Below are 13,716 nucleotides of genomic sequence, written 5' to 3' on the forward strand. Positions count from 1 at the left end.
TGGAGACAGTGATTTGATTTGTTGATTCAGATCACTGTCCCCAATTCTATTTGGCTGAATCCAAATCTGAAGATTTGGTGCTGATTCAGAGAATCGGTGATTCAGCCATAGACACAGCTTTAAATATTTTTTCTACATATCTCATGGTACCAGGCGAGGCTCGTGAACACTGTGATGCTGGGGCAGATGGAGTGTCCCACAGGAATGCAGGGGCTCCCCCATATGCTCAGCAGCAAACCCAGAAGTGGACTGGAAGTACTTCCTGTCCAATTCTGGGTCTGCCAGGGAGTGTGTGGGCCCCCCCCATAACCCTTCAGCTCAGCAATTGGCAGTGGGGGGACCCTGGGTGCCCCCCCAGACCCGGGAGGTACCAGTCGCTGAGCCAGGGGGACACTGGGAGGGGGTCCCACACTCCCCGGCGGACCTAGAAGTAGACTGGAAGTGCTTCTGGCCCACTTCTGAGTCTGCTGCTGAGTGCACTGGGGAGTCCCCCTCACTCCTATGGGACGCTTCATCTGCTCCAGCATCTCAGAATGCATGATCTGCCTGGTACCTTGAGGTATGTCAAAAAACATTTAAATCTGTGTCTACGTCTAAATCACTGAATCTTTCCAAATTGATTCAGAAGGTTCCGATTCGATTTGAGGGGATTAAAGGGTCTCCTGATTCGATTCAGATTTGGAGATTCGGCCACCAAATCAACCCTAGTAGGCACCTGTAACATGCAACAAAAGTAACATCTGCCCCAGGTCTTAGACAGGGTTCAGAGAGGTGTGAGCTTTCACTGGCAACAACCTAATGCGGTGCTTCTGCCTAACTTCTGACTAACCTGGTTTACTGCTTCTCTGCACATTTTTATGCAAGTGACACGCAATCTCATTTCAATTTTCTTTTCAAAAGTGAGTTATAAGCTCATAGGAGATTACTAGGATAAATTTACTAAAATGGTCATCTTCTAAAAGAAAGGGAGAAGCATGAGAAATGTCTAATTGACATTAAGAAACATGCATGGAAAAAAATGAATCATAGAGAAATAAGATCAAGACAATAGATGCACATAGTTTTCTTTTTCTCTCCTGAGCCTAGGACGTTTAACAAATATTTATTTATTTTTTTATTTATTCTGAGAAAGATGTTCATTACTCAACAATGTCCAGACTTGTCATTTACCCAATCAGAGAGAACGTGGGTTTTTTTGTTTGGGTTTTTTTGGGGTTTTTTGCCTAAAATTAATTTTAATGTATACTGGTTCATATACTGCAGCTATAGAAACTATTATTTTTTCATTATTTATTATCTTCTAGATATCTTTTATCAGGAGAAACTTAGGCACAGGGAAACCTGTATCAATTAAAATGCTACTGCCTTTCCCTCCCCAAAATTCCTGTCTGTGCCAAAAAGAAAGACAAAGGACCATGATCCTGCTACATAATTTTCAACTGTTTTTCCTATGAGAGTTATTGAAAACATGATTCTGGGCAGAATAATCTATATATTCTTAATTGACTTTTTGTATGATTCCTGTAAGCATCTGGGGAAAAAAAAAAAAAAAGCATTTATCCCATTTGCTGACTCCTATATTTTTTTTTTTTACCCCTTTTTTTCTTTATTGTGAGAATCCTTTTGCTTTCACTCTATTTCCTGTACTAGATTTACTTAGCATTTGCAGTTTACTACAACAGAAATGTCATCACTGATAAACCAAAACAACTCGAGCATTGGATTTAACACTATGGAATTCTATACTCCATTGAGACTGAAATAAAAAATGAAGAGCTTAAAGGATTACCACAATTTGAAGTTATGATGGATGTGGACAATTAACCTACATTAGAAGATTTGCAGAAAGCCATTAAACTGATTCCTGGGAACAAGGCATTCAGCAACGACTGCTTGCCTGCTGAAATCTACAAATGTGCCAACGACAAATTACTTCAAAAGCTCCATGAAGTTGCATTGCTCTGTTGGACAGAGGATGTGATACCACAAAGTTTCAAAGATGCTTGGTTTTTATAAGTATACAAAAAAAGGGGGATAGAAGTGACTGACAGCTATAGAGGTAGCCCTTTTGAACATGGTTGGGAAAAGCTGCCACTCACGTTCTGCTTCCTAGGCTGCAAGCTCAATGTCAAAGGATCTATTTTGAAAGTCAATGTGGCTTTTGCACAGGATGCTCCACCACTGATATGATATTTTCAATCGAGCAACTACAAGAGAAGCGTAGAGAAAAAAATGAATACTACTGTACATGGCTTTCCTCTGTCTGACAAAGGCTTTCAATATGGTCGACAGGCAGGGTCTTTTCTCTATTCAGAAGAGAATAGGTTGTCCCCTGGCTTGTTGAACATCATTTGCTCATTACATCAAGGTATGAAGGCAAATGTAGTATATGAAAACAATAATCAAATGTCTTTGACATTAACAATGGAGTGGAATGGGTGTCTTAGGCCCCATGCTCTTTAACATCTGCTTTTTATTTTTGTTTCTTCATGCATTCAAGGACAGCAATGATGGCATTTATCTTTGAACCAGACTAGATGGAGGCCTGTTCAACATTGCAAGGTTCAGAGTGAAAACCAATACGAAAGAGCTGGTTCTGAGAGATTTCCTGTTTGTGGATGATGCGGCCTTGGTTATCCCCAGTGAATCTTCCTTGCAAAATCTCTTGGGCAGACTTTCTGTGTCATGCAAGAGCTTCCAGCTGACAATTAGTCTCGAGAAGACTGTGATCACATACCAAGGGGCGGAAGAATATCACTCTGGAGGGTAAATCTTTTAGTGTCGTTGACAGCTTTTGCTATTTGGGTTCTATGATCAGCAAGAATTTTGACTTTCAGATTGAACTAACAGAACTGAAAAAGCAGTTAAGAATTTGGGGCTATTAAAAAAACATGCATGAAATAACAACAAACTATCAACTAAGGTGAAGCTGTGAATCTACAAGACTTGTATGCTGTCATCCCTACTTTATGGTTCAGAAAATGTGGATTACATATGCTAGGCACTAGGGCTTTGTGAAATTCCATCAGCTGTTTCGACTAGTTTCAAACTTGAAACAGTGAAATCAAAACAAAATGATGGACTTCAAAACAGCCTTGAAACAAAACGAGGGCAGTTGAAACATTTTGAAAGTTTCTAAATGTTTTGAGTTCTGAAGTTGAAGCTGGGCTTGCCTGCAGGGAAACAGAAAGTAAGGAGAGGGAGGAAGGACAACTCCTGATATTGACTGTGTAGCTGGCCAGTGACCATGATCCTTCCCTGAGGTCCCTTCCAATCCCAGTGCTCTGGGGGACGGATGCATAAAAAGCAGCATTGGTTGAACTGGGCTGCTTTTTGCCTTGGGGTCAGTTACTGAGTTGTCTTTCAGCAGCATCAAATAACAAAGGCTACCATTCATTTCCTACTTGCTAGCCTAGCAAGTGGGATTCAGCAATACCTTTTGCTTTCTTTCTATACCCTTTTATTTTATTATATTAATTGATTCCTTTCAATTTATTCCTTTCCCAAAATCCTCCTTTTGTTTTTGTTAGCACAAAGTAGACTTTCTCTCTCAGTGTGCATTCCATTTACTGTGCAGGGAAGCACAACATAATTATATTGCATATTTATAATATAGAATTTATATAGGAACACATGTATACACTTATATATTTTTATTTTATTTATTACATGCATACATAAAAACACAAATGCACATGCATACAATTGTCTTACCTACATATATTACATAAATCAGATAACATTACAGAAGAAGACACAGATTTTCCAGCACACCAAGGCAAAGACAAGACACTAGGAAACACACCATGAAGCATGCTGGAATGGCAGCTGGCAAGCCTTCAGGGAGGGGCAGAAGAGGGGGTAGAGGTAGAGCTGTAAGTTCCCCTCCCCCACCAAACTGAGACACAGCCTCTTTGCTACAACAAAGAGGCATGAGGCTTTCACTAGTTCTACAGGCAACAAGGGGAGCAGTGCCTGTGCCTGTGCCTGCATCCCCTCTGAGAGCATCAGCCATAACCCCACCCCCACTACCACCATGACAACAAGCAGCAGCACCAGCATGACTGTCTCCTCCACCCCCATTTCACTTCCCATGCTGAGCCTTCCAGTGCCAGAGGAAGAGCTGGAGCTGGATCTGGATCTGAGTGCCATAGCAAGGGAAATTCTGGGGAAGGAGAGGGAATTATCTGAGTTTGTACCAGGTCTCCTCTTCCAGAAGGCATTTTAGAGGAGGTTGAGGTACAGGTTGTGGAGGCAAGTGGCTCAACTGCATCTGTTCCTCCTGTTGCTGTACTTCTGCCTGCTGAGGAGGGGGATCTACACATGTGCCTGCACCCCAGAGGTGAGTGTGTGTGTGGCCTAGGATCATTTTGAGCTGGCAGATGATTCTACATATGCTATCTGCCTACACTGCTGAGCCAAAACCAGCCGGGCAAGGGAACAAAACACATGAGCACCATGGGGATGCTGATGAATCTCTGCAAGCACCATCCCCCTGTCCTTGCTCCTCCTCAACCTGGCATCAGTGGGATTGTGCCCAAAAGGAAGTCCCCATCTCACTTCAAAGCCCCCATCCTCAAGAAGCAGAGGCAGGTCACTCTGGACCAGTAGAGAAAAGGTGGAGACAAAGGAGCGCGCATTCTCAAGGCGAGTGAGGTCACCCAGACCACTGGGGAGATGCTTGCTGTGGATGGCCAGCCCTTTCCTTGGTTGAGCAGCCAGGGTTCAGGCGACTCATGGCGCTCATGGCCCCATCATACCAAGTGCCTGCACACACCAGCTTCAGCAGGTTGGTGGTACCCTCCCTTTATAAGGCATGCAGGATATACTTGAGGGAGGAGCTGTGCAAGGCAGGTCTGCAGGTGGCCTTACACTTCACCTAGGACATCTGAAGCAGCCAGGGTGGAGATCACGTGTACCTCTCCCTCACAGGGCACTGGTGCAACCAGTCAGGCTGTCAGTGGGCTCGCCTTCAAGCCGAGGTGATGGATGAGTCCCACACAGCAACAGAGATCACGGGGGCCATGAACCACTTGGTGCAGGGGTTGTTCATTGGGCAGGGCAAGCTCATCTGTGGGTTCGTGGACACTGACAATGGGGCCAATATAGTCAGGGAGGTCCATGATGCCAACTTTGTTGGCATCTGCTATGTGGCACACAAGTTCCACCTCATTGTCAGGGATGCCTTGGAGGGGTCAGGGTTGCCAGTGGTGGTGCCAGCATCACCAGAGATCTCATTTCCAAATGCAGGAAGGTGACAGGCTACTTCCACCAGAGCATCAAGAGGGGCAAGATGCTGCGGGACTAACAAGCAGAGCTGAATATCCCGGAGCACAAAATCATGCAGGATGTGGAGATTTGGTGGAATTACACATACCTGATGCTTGAGAGGCTGGTAGAGCAACAGGAGGCCATCCATGAGATGGCCTTGCTTGGGGAGATTGGAATCAGCAGCTCCCTTAACAGAGCTGAGTGGGATACCAACTCCTAGATCTTGGTGGTCTTCAAGCCCTTCCTCGAGGCCACCGAGACCCTCAGCACTGCCAATGCCCTCCTTAGCCAGGTGATCCCCATAGTGAGGGAATTTCAGAGTCAAATGGAAAAGTTCCAAGGGATCAATGTTCCTGGCTGGGGCAAGCTGCTGTCACCAGACATGCAGGTACTGGTGAGGCTGCTGAAGGAGGGCATCAGAAAATGGCTTGATACCTTGCAGTCCAGTATGGTCCACGTGCTGGCCACCATATGTGACCCGAGGGTGAAGGAGAGCATGTGCATGGGCAGCACCAAAACCCTCAATCACTGGACGGAGGTGCTGGTGAACAGTCAGGGAGGCAGAATGGCGGAGGAGGAGGAACATGGAAGAGGGGGATCCACTGTCGCAACCGGGCACAAGTTATGCCTGGGTCAGCATCTACATGTCCGTTACTGCACAATAAATAACTCTATAGTAGGATGGTATTTGTATTTACAAGTACTACCCTGCTGTGGAGTTTTTTAGTTTCCTTCAATCTAACAGCTCTGCACGTGCAGACGCGAGATGTTTACTGCAGAGCTAATTAGGTAAGCAGTAGAAGTCTCATGTAGACGTGCCCTGAGATTACTAATTTACACTGAACCAGGCAAACTTCAGCACATCTCCATCTCTAAAATAAGGGGAGGACAAAGGTGGTTTAAAGCTACCTTTATCCCATTCCTGCCATGAGCGCACAAAAAGGAATATCTATGAATTGAGCCAGCAGTCTTGATGTTCAGTCTCGTTCTAAATACTAGGCCAGCCTCTCTCCCTAAAAAGCTATCCTGTGGGACATTTCTGCAAGGCTATAAACATACCTGCTTAAACTTCTTAAGAACGTGGTCAGTCTGACAGGAGGTATAAATACACTGTAGACTTCAGTGCAGTATAGAGGCACCCAAATTTGCAAGATACCTTAACCCATATGGAGCTCTGTGCTACCATAATTAAATTTCTGCTAATACCTAAGGCTACTCGTTTAAAATTATCATGAGTTTCTTTGCACTACTTTGTAGCAGTATAGACCAGTAGGGCCCCACCTCTGGCCCCACAAGCCAGAGGAGTGGCAAGGGGGTCAGTCCATGGTTTGGATCCTGCGTGGTGTTTGTTCATGGGTGTGACACTGCATATCTGGATCCAGTTGTGCAAGGTCAGTCCATGGGTGTGCTCACTGGTCCATTTCAATGCTGCAAACCCAGACCTGGCTGTGTGCCTGCCCAACCCCACTCCATGTACCTAGATCCAGTCACGTACTGGAGCAATCCAGCATGCAGGGCTGTATTATCCAACCTAGGGGCTTCCCAAAGTTCCAGAAATTTGGCAGCAAGGAAATTCTAATTAACAGTGCCACCACTCCCATGCTACCAAATTTATGGACCCATAGGGAACCCCACAGGCCAAATATTACAGCTCCATGGACCTGATCTGTCCTGCAGGCTGGGAATTAAGCCCCCCTTGACTGCGGTGCTAGTATAGATGAGCCACAGTATAAAGAAGAGTGGGCACAGTGCCTGGGAGAGTATTCTTTGCAGCCTCAGACCATTACAAGTGCTACATCAACACAGGATACTAATGACGCAATCCCCCAGACTACTTTCTTTCCAAAAAACATGACACAAATTCCCTAAGTTTAAGCCTTTTCCATCTAGTAATTAAGTTGTCAAGCAGGTCAGCCCTATGCAGACAGTCATTGTTTATTAGCCATTCGGGACCCTTTCCAAAGCACTGATAAAAATACCAGGATAATTCCATCAACAGCCATGGTGTGTCCACCCATGTGTTATGCAGTAGGAAATGCTACTACTGCTAAGTGACATTTGTTGAGAGCAAAGTTGGAACCAAATTAGAGCACCAGATATAAACATCCATGTCAAAGGAAGTCCCACTGGCAGCTAGTTAAGTGATAACACTTATTATTTCAAAGTGTATCTGCATCAATTTGTTGGGGAAATAAGCTGAACTCATGTCCTCCAAGTTTGTCCTGCAAGTATGACCCACTCTAGCCGGCACAATAGCACTGCAGGACAGATTGTCTTTCATAGTGTTTTATACCACTTTATTCCACTTTGGGTGTGTCTACATGAGATGCTTTACTACACAGTAGACTAACCTAATGTAGACAGTGCAGTAAAGCATCACCAAGTAACCATGCTCATAAGCTACTGCACAGTAAATTAGTCTACTGTGAAGTTAGCTAGTACCTGCAACTACAGGTACTAAACAAACTGCACACTAGATACGGCACAGTAGGGCTTGTGTAGATGCTGAGAGGGACCAAATTTTCTCCTGCTCAACCACACCAGCAGGGGCCACCCACAGCTGAGTGGGGATTCCCCACCCAGCCAGGGGCTCACTGCTAGCTGCCCCACCAGCAGCCTGGGGCAGGGGACTGGGAAAGAGGTTGGGAAAGAGCTCTGGGGGAGAGAGAGGTCTCGGCCAGCCCCAGGCTGCATGGAGCACTCTCCTCACAGCCCAGAACTGGCTCGGACCTACCCCAGAAAGGGACAGTTCCTGGCCAGCCCAGGGCTGCATAGGGATGCCCTGCTGGGTACAGGGCTTGTCTCCATGTGTACGGGGTGAGAGTTGTGCAGCAGCAGCTGTCTCCCAGCCCCATCCACACCAGCACCCCTCCCAATGGGTATGGGACCGGGAGACAGCTGCCACTGCAGCTGGCTGAGCTCTCCTGGCCCCATGCACATTGGGACTGGCCCCATGTTCCCTGCCAGTCCCCAGGCTAGCACCTGTGGGGAGCTTGGATTTTAGGGCTGTGCGAAGTTTCAGTCCCTGATTCAATTCGGTGGAGATACAGCCCGATTCAGTGGCCAAATCTCCAAATCCAAATTGAATCAGAGGACCCTTCAATCTCTCTGAATCAAATCGGAACCCTCTGAATTGATTCGGAAAGATTTGGTGATTTGGACATAGACACAGCTTTAAATGTTTTTTCTACATACCTGTAGTTACCAGGGAGCTCATGAATGCTGAGGCACATGGAGTGTCCTACAGGAGCACAGGGAGCTCCCCAGCACGCTAAGCAGAAGACCCAAAGTGGACCAGAATCACTTCTGGTCCACTTCTGGGTCCACCGGGGAGCATGCTGGGAGCCCCTGCCCAGCTCAGCAACTGGTATCTCCTGTGTCTGGGGGGACACCTGGGGTCCCCCCATGCCCGATCACTGAGCCAGGGGAATGCATGGGGGGGCCCCCAGCACACTCTCTGACAGACCACATTCAGTCCACTTCCAGGTTTGCCGCCGAGTATGGGGGTAGGCCCCACCGCACTCCTGTGGGATGCCACTGGTCACCTTCCACCATGCTGACTCAGTTCTGTCTCAATACTCTCTGGGTCCTACCTCAGAGCCAGTTACATAGCCACTGGATCGTAAAGTAGTCAAGGCTGTATTTTCCCAATTTTACCATGAGGACACCATGGGAGACTAGGTTGAAGGCCTTTTTAAATTCCAGGTATATGACATCAACCTAATTTCCCCTATCCAGGTGGTGAGTTACCTGATTGTAGAATGAAATGAGGTTGATCAGGCATGACCTGCCCACAACAAAGCCAATTGGCTATTGTTTAGAATACTGCCTTCTTTTAGCCTATCACTATTGGATTCTTTGATAATTTTTTTCTAGGATTCTACCAGGAATTCAGGTCAAAATGATTGGCCTGTAATTCCCTGGGTCCTGCTTTCTCCCTTTCTTGAAGATAGGCACCACATTGGCCCTCTTCTAGTCTTCTGAGACCTCTCCTGAGTGCCGTGAGTCTTCAAAATAACTCTGCCATCAGTCATGTGATTACATTGGCCAGTTCTTTTAGCACTCTTGGTTGGAGTTCATCTGGTTCTACTGACTTATAGATATTCAAGCTCTCTAGGTGTTCCCCCCAAAAATGTTCACCAACTGTGGGAGGGTGATTACCCCCACCTTGATCATCCTGTATCCTGTCAAGCAGGCTATCACCCTTGGACTGGTGGAATACTGACGTGAAGTATTTGGTTAGGAATTCAGTTTTGTCCTGAGTGTCAATTATCAGCTGTCTCATTTCATTCATCAGGGGCCCTATGCTTCCCTTATTTTTTCTCCAACTTTCTACATATCTAAAGAAGGACTTTTTTTGCTCCCTGATTCTGGTTGCCAATTTGTATTTGGTTTGTGCCTTTACTTTCCTAATCTGCTCCCTACAGGTGCAGGCTATTGCTGAGTACTCCTCTTTGGTGGTTATTTCTGACTTCCATCCCTTGTAAGCTTCTCTTTTTAATTTCTAATTTTATTTTTTATGCCTTTCTTACAAAAGGGAATAGACTTCCTTTGTGCTCCTAGGAGCACTTATTTGAGGAACAAGTACTCTTCTTGTAGTACTCCCTTCCTTATTGGACCATGGTCCTGCAGGGCCTCACTAACCAATCTCCTAAGCTTGTGGAAGTCAGCTTTTCTAAAATCAAGGATTTCTACCCTACTGGCTGACTTCCCTGGCATACAGTGGATGGAGGACATGATCATCTCATGGTCACTGTCACCCAGTTTCTCTTCGATCCTCAGATTGCTCACTAGATCATTCCCTTTGGCCAGAACCAAGTCTAGGAGTGCCTTGATCCATGGTCAGCCCATAGACTTCTTGAGTTAGATAGAGCTCTTCCACGCAAGTAAGGGAGCTTTGTGAGTGATCAGATCTTGCTGTGTGCTCATCCCAGGAGATGCCTGGGTAGTTGAAGTTACCCATGATGACCATATTCCAAGAGCGTGCAGCTTCTGTCAGTTCTCTAGAGAACTCCTGGTCAAGCTCTTCCTCTTGGTTTGGAGGTCTGTAGTAAACTCCTACAGTAAAATCCCCTTCCCCATGCTCTCCCCATATCTTTACCCAGAGGGTCTCAAATTGCCCTTCTTTGCTGCCAATCTCTGCTTCTAGGGAGGTGTAATGTTCCTTCATGTAGAGAGCAACTCCTCCACCCTTCTTCCCAATACAGGGCATAGCTCCCTAAACCTGCGGTCCAATCATAGGTGGAATCCCACCAGGTCTTCATAATCCTTATGAAATTGTATTGCTTGTTGGTTACCAGGAGGGCCGGTTCCTCCTGCTTGTTTCTTATGCTTTTGATGTTCGTGTGCCGGCAACTAAGCCTGCCATTGGAGGCCGTATGCTTCCTGGTGAGCTGCAAAGGACGCTCTCCTTTGGCCAGTGTCAGAGTATGCTTTCTATTGTACCCTGGTATGCTGGTTCCAAGGTTGTCATTTCTTGGGTTTGTACCAAGAAATGGCAGCTGTTGGCCCATCCCCTGATGATCTCAGTTTAAAGCCCTATCCAGGAGGTCTGCCATTCTAGCCACAGGCTCTGGGGTGCATGCTGTGGTCAAAGAAGCCAAAGCCTTTGCAGTAGCACCAGTGCTGGAGTCTTCTGTTCACTGCTTCTGTGCATCTATCCCTCCTGTACCCATGACCTGTAGGTGGGAGGACTGAGGCGAAAACTACCTTCATCCCCAACCCCTTAAGCCCATCCCCCAGAGCCCTGCAGTCACTCATGAAAATAAACAGGCTGTCCCTGGGTGGGCTCAAATCGCCAACCTTTCAGTTAACAAACACACTGACCTATTGCACCACAGAGACACCTAAATGACTGTTTCTCTAAGAGTATTTTATACAGTGAGATTTGAGACAATGCTAGAAAGTGGAGTCACCCTCTATGGTGGTGCCACAACATGTGCAAAATGATATAGATCAATGTAGAAACTTGGGAGGAGTGTGCAGAATCCTGTCCAGTCTGGAGGGAACATCTGGCACTGGGTGCAGCTCAACATGAAACTGCTTTTTTGCAGAGGATTGAGGCAAAGCGAGAAAGAAGGAAGCAGCGTGCTGTAAACTTGGACTCCAGTTCAGACAACACATGGATCTGTGAAACTTGTAGCAAGCTATATCACTCTCAAATTGGGCTTGTCAGCCACAAGTGGATTCATCAGGAACATGACTAGACTTCTTAAACATATACCATGATCCAAAGGATGGAAGGTCAGATGCAATTTCCTGTACAAGATTTACTTAGTATTTGCAGTTTCCTACAAGCTGCAGAAAGTATAAGTTCTCCTTAACCATTTTTAGCAGAAATGTTGGTAATATTCTAATTCGGTTTTAACCCTACCATAGTTTACAAGCAGCATCAGCGTACAGTTCTGTTCATTCCAGAACACTTTTCCCCACTTTTCAAATAAATTTGCTTACTGCTGTGCCCCAAACCCAAGGTGGGGGGGCCCCACTTGCATACACACATTGCAGGAAACCCCTGCATGGTTATTCCCAGGTTGTATATACCTTGCTGCAGTGCCCTGACCTATGGGGGCTCCCCAGCTTGTAAACCTGGGGCAAGGCACTCAGGGCTGTTGTCCCACAGGATCAGGACCCTACAGCCCCAGAAACACCAAGGGCATGAGCCTGCTGGACAGCAGCCCTGGGGAACATCTATAAATACCAACCAAGTGGACTGGCTCTGCTGAGACGCATTCTGGCACAGCTGTTTCTACTCAAAAGACAATGTCTGTTTTTACCCTTGGTTGCTTGGCTAACCAGTGTAATGATAATAACAAAAGAGGCAAGCCTGAAAAATGTATTTGCAAAAGGTTACTGAATATTGGGAGTAAAGTGTTGAGTCACAGGAGAAAGAATAGCCTGGCCTTGGGACTGTGAGAATCTGACCATGCTGAATTTCCCTTGTGTGGTTTATCTAACAAACAAAAAATCTGTGCGTCTGTATGTGCATACATGCATGTGTGTGTGTGCTCTAGATTGGTGTTGCTATTGATGCATATTGTTAGAAATATAATTTTTAGGGATGTGCAGTTGCATGTATTAAGATAAACGTAAAGGAACAGAGACCTCAGCTGTCAGAACTTCAGTTTCCCCTCCATTTCTCCTATGCAATCCAGTGGATATGAATTCTACTATGTGATAGCACAAAATCAATAGAACATCAATATCTCAGAAATAATGTGTCTGCTTGCTGCCAGCTGCTGTTGAAAGTATATGTTGCCCCCTTGGAGAAATGATCACATGCCACTGCCAATACAAGAACAATTTCACTCAGTAGCGGTTCTACTGTACTCTGGGGCTGTTCAAATTGTGCACAGCTTGCTACCTGTGTGCCTTTGGAGGAAGCACACTGTGTCAACATGCCTTCCCTTTTTGGAAGGATGGGCATTCTGTGTGAGCAAATCATACTTAGTACGTTATATCCCATCTGCTTGCTATTGTCAGAAATGCAGTTAAATTTACTTTATTACATCTTGGAGAATTGGGTATAATCTGATCCTTTCTGTCCAATTATATCTATTTTTTTCTATTTTGTGTAACTGAAGGCAGTGGGTAACATACCTTTTGTTACAAATTACCACTGCTCTAACCTTGCATAGTTCCTGGAGCCTTTATAAAAATCATTAAGTAATTGGAAATCAGTTAGTCATTTCTCCCGATGTGGAACCATAATCGACAATAGGAAATTGCAACTTTATGCAGGGCCTTGTTTACTTCAGTGTAAATCTGTACTTTCACTATCAACTTCTTATTGCAGAAATACTGGATTAGTTCACAACTCAAAATACAACTTTTTTCCCCAAAAAAGAGAATGGAGAGTTGAAAATTCCATATAATTTCTTTCCATATTTTTAGAAGTGCCTCTCATACTCAGAGGTGCCTTTGGTGTCTGCCACTTTCCACTCTTTATTGCAGTCCTGTGGAGATCAGCTCCAGCTTTGTAGTCTCATGTTGATGGATTGTGCTTCCCTGTCTGTTGTTCTTTGGTTGCTGTAGTCTTCTCTTTTTTGGTAGTATCCATGTTACTGCTTGTTCTGGAAGTCCTGTTGGTATCATTCTTGGAGCATGCTCTAAATGTATCTTTTGTTGTCTTGTCATGTTTGATGTTTTAGCTTGGTTTGCTCTACTTAAAATTTCTGATGTTTGTATGAAACACTTTCCAGTGGATCCTGAGGATCTTCAATGCGCAATTGGTTTTAGCTCGCTGGAATTTCAACAGCGTTTGGCATCTAAGGATACCAAATGATAACTGTAGAAGAACATATCTGATTTCTACAAAGAAGTACGCTTGTCTACGTCCTTCTGGATATAATAGCTAAGATCTGGGTTGTTTTGTGCTGTGCTGTCTACAAACACATACTAATATAGTCCCTGACTTCATGGGTTTACAGTTCAAATAGACACAGG

The sequence above is a fragment of the Alligator sinensis genome, unplaced genomic scaffold (genome assembly GCF_000455745.1).
Source record: "Alligator sinensis unplaced genomic scaffold, ASM45574v1 scaffold86_1, whole genome shotgun sequence".
NCBI classification, from domain to species: Eukaryota; Metazoa; Chordata; order Crocodylia; family Alligatoridae; genus Alligator; species Alligator sinensis.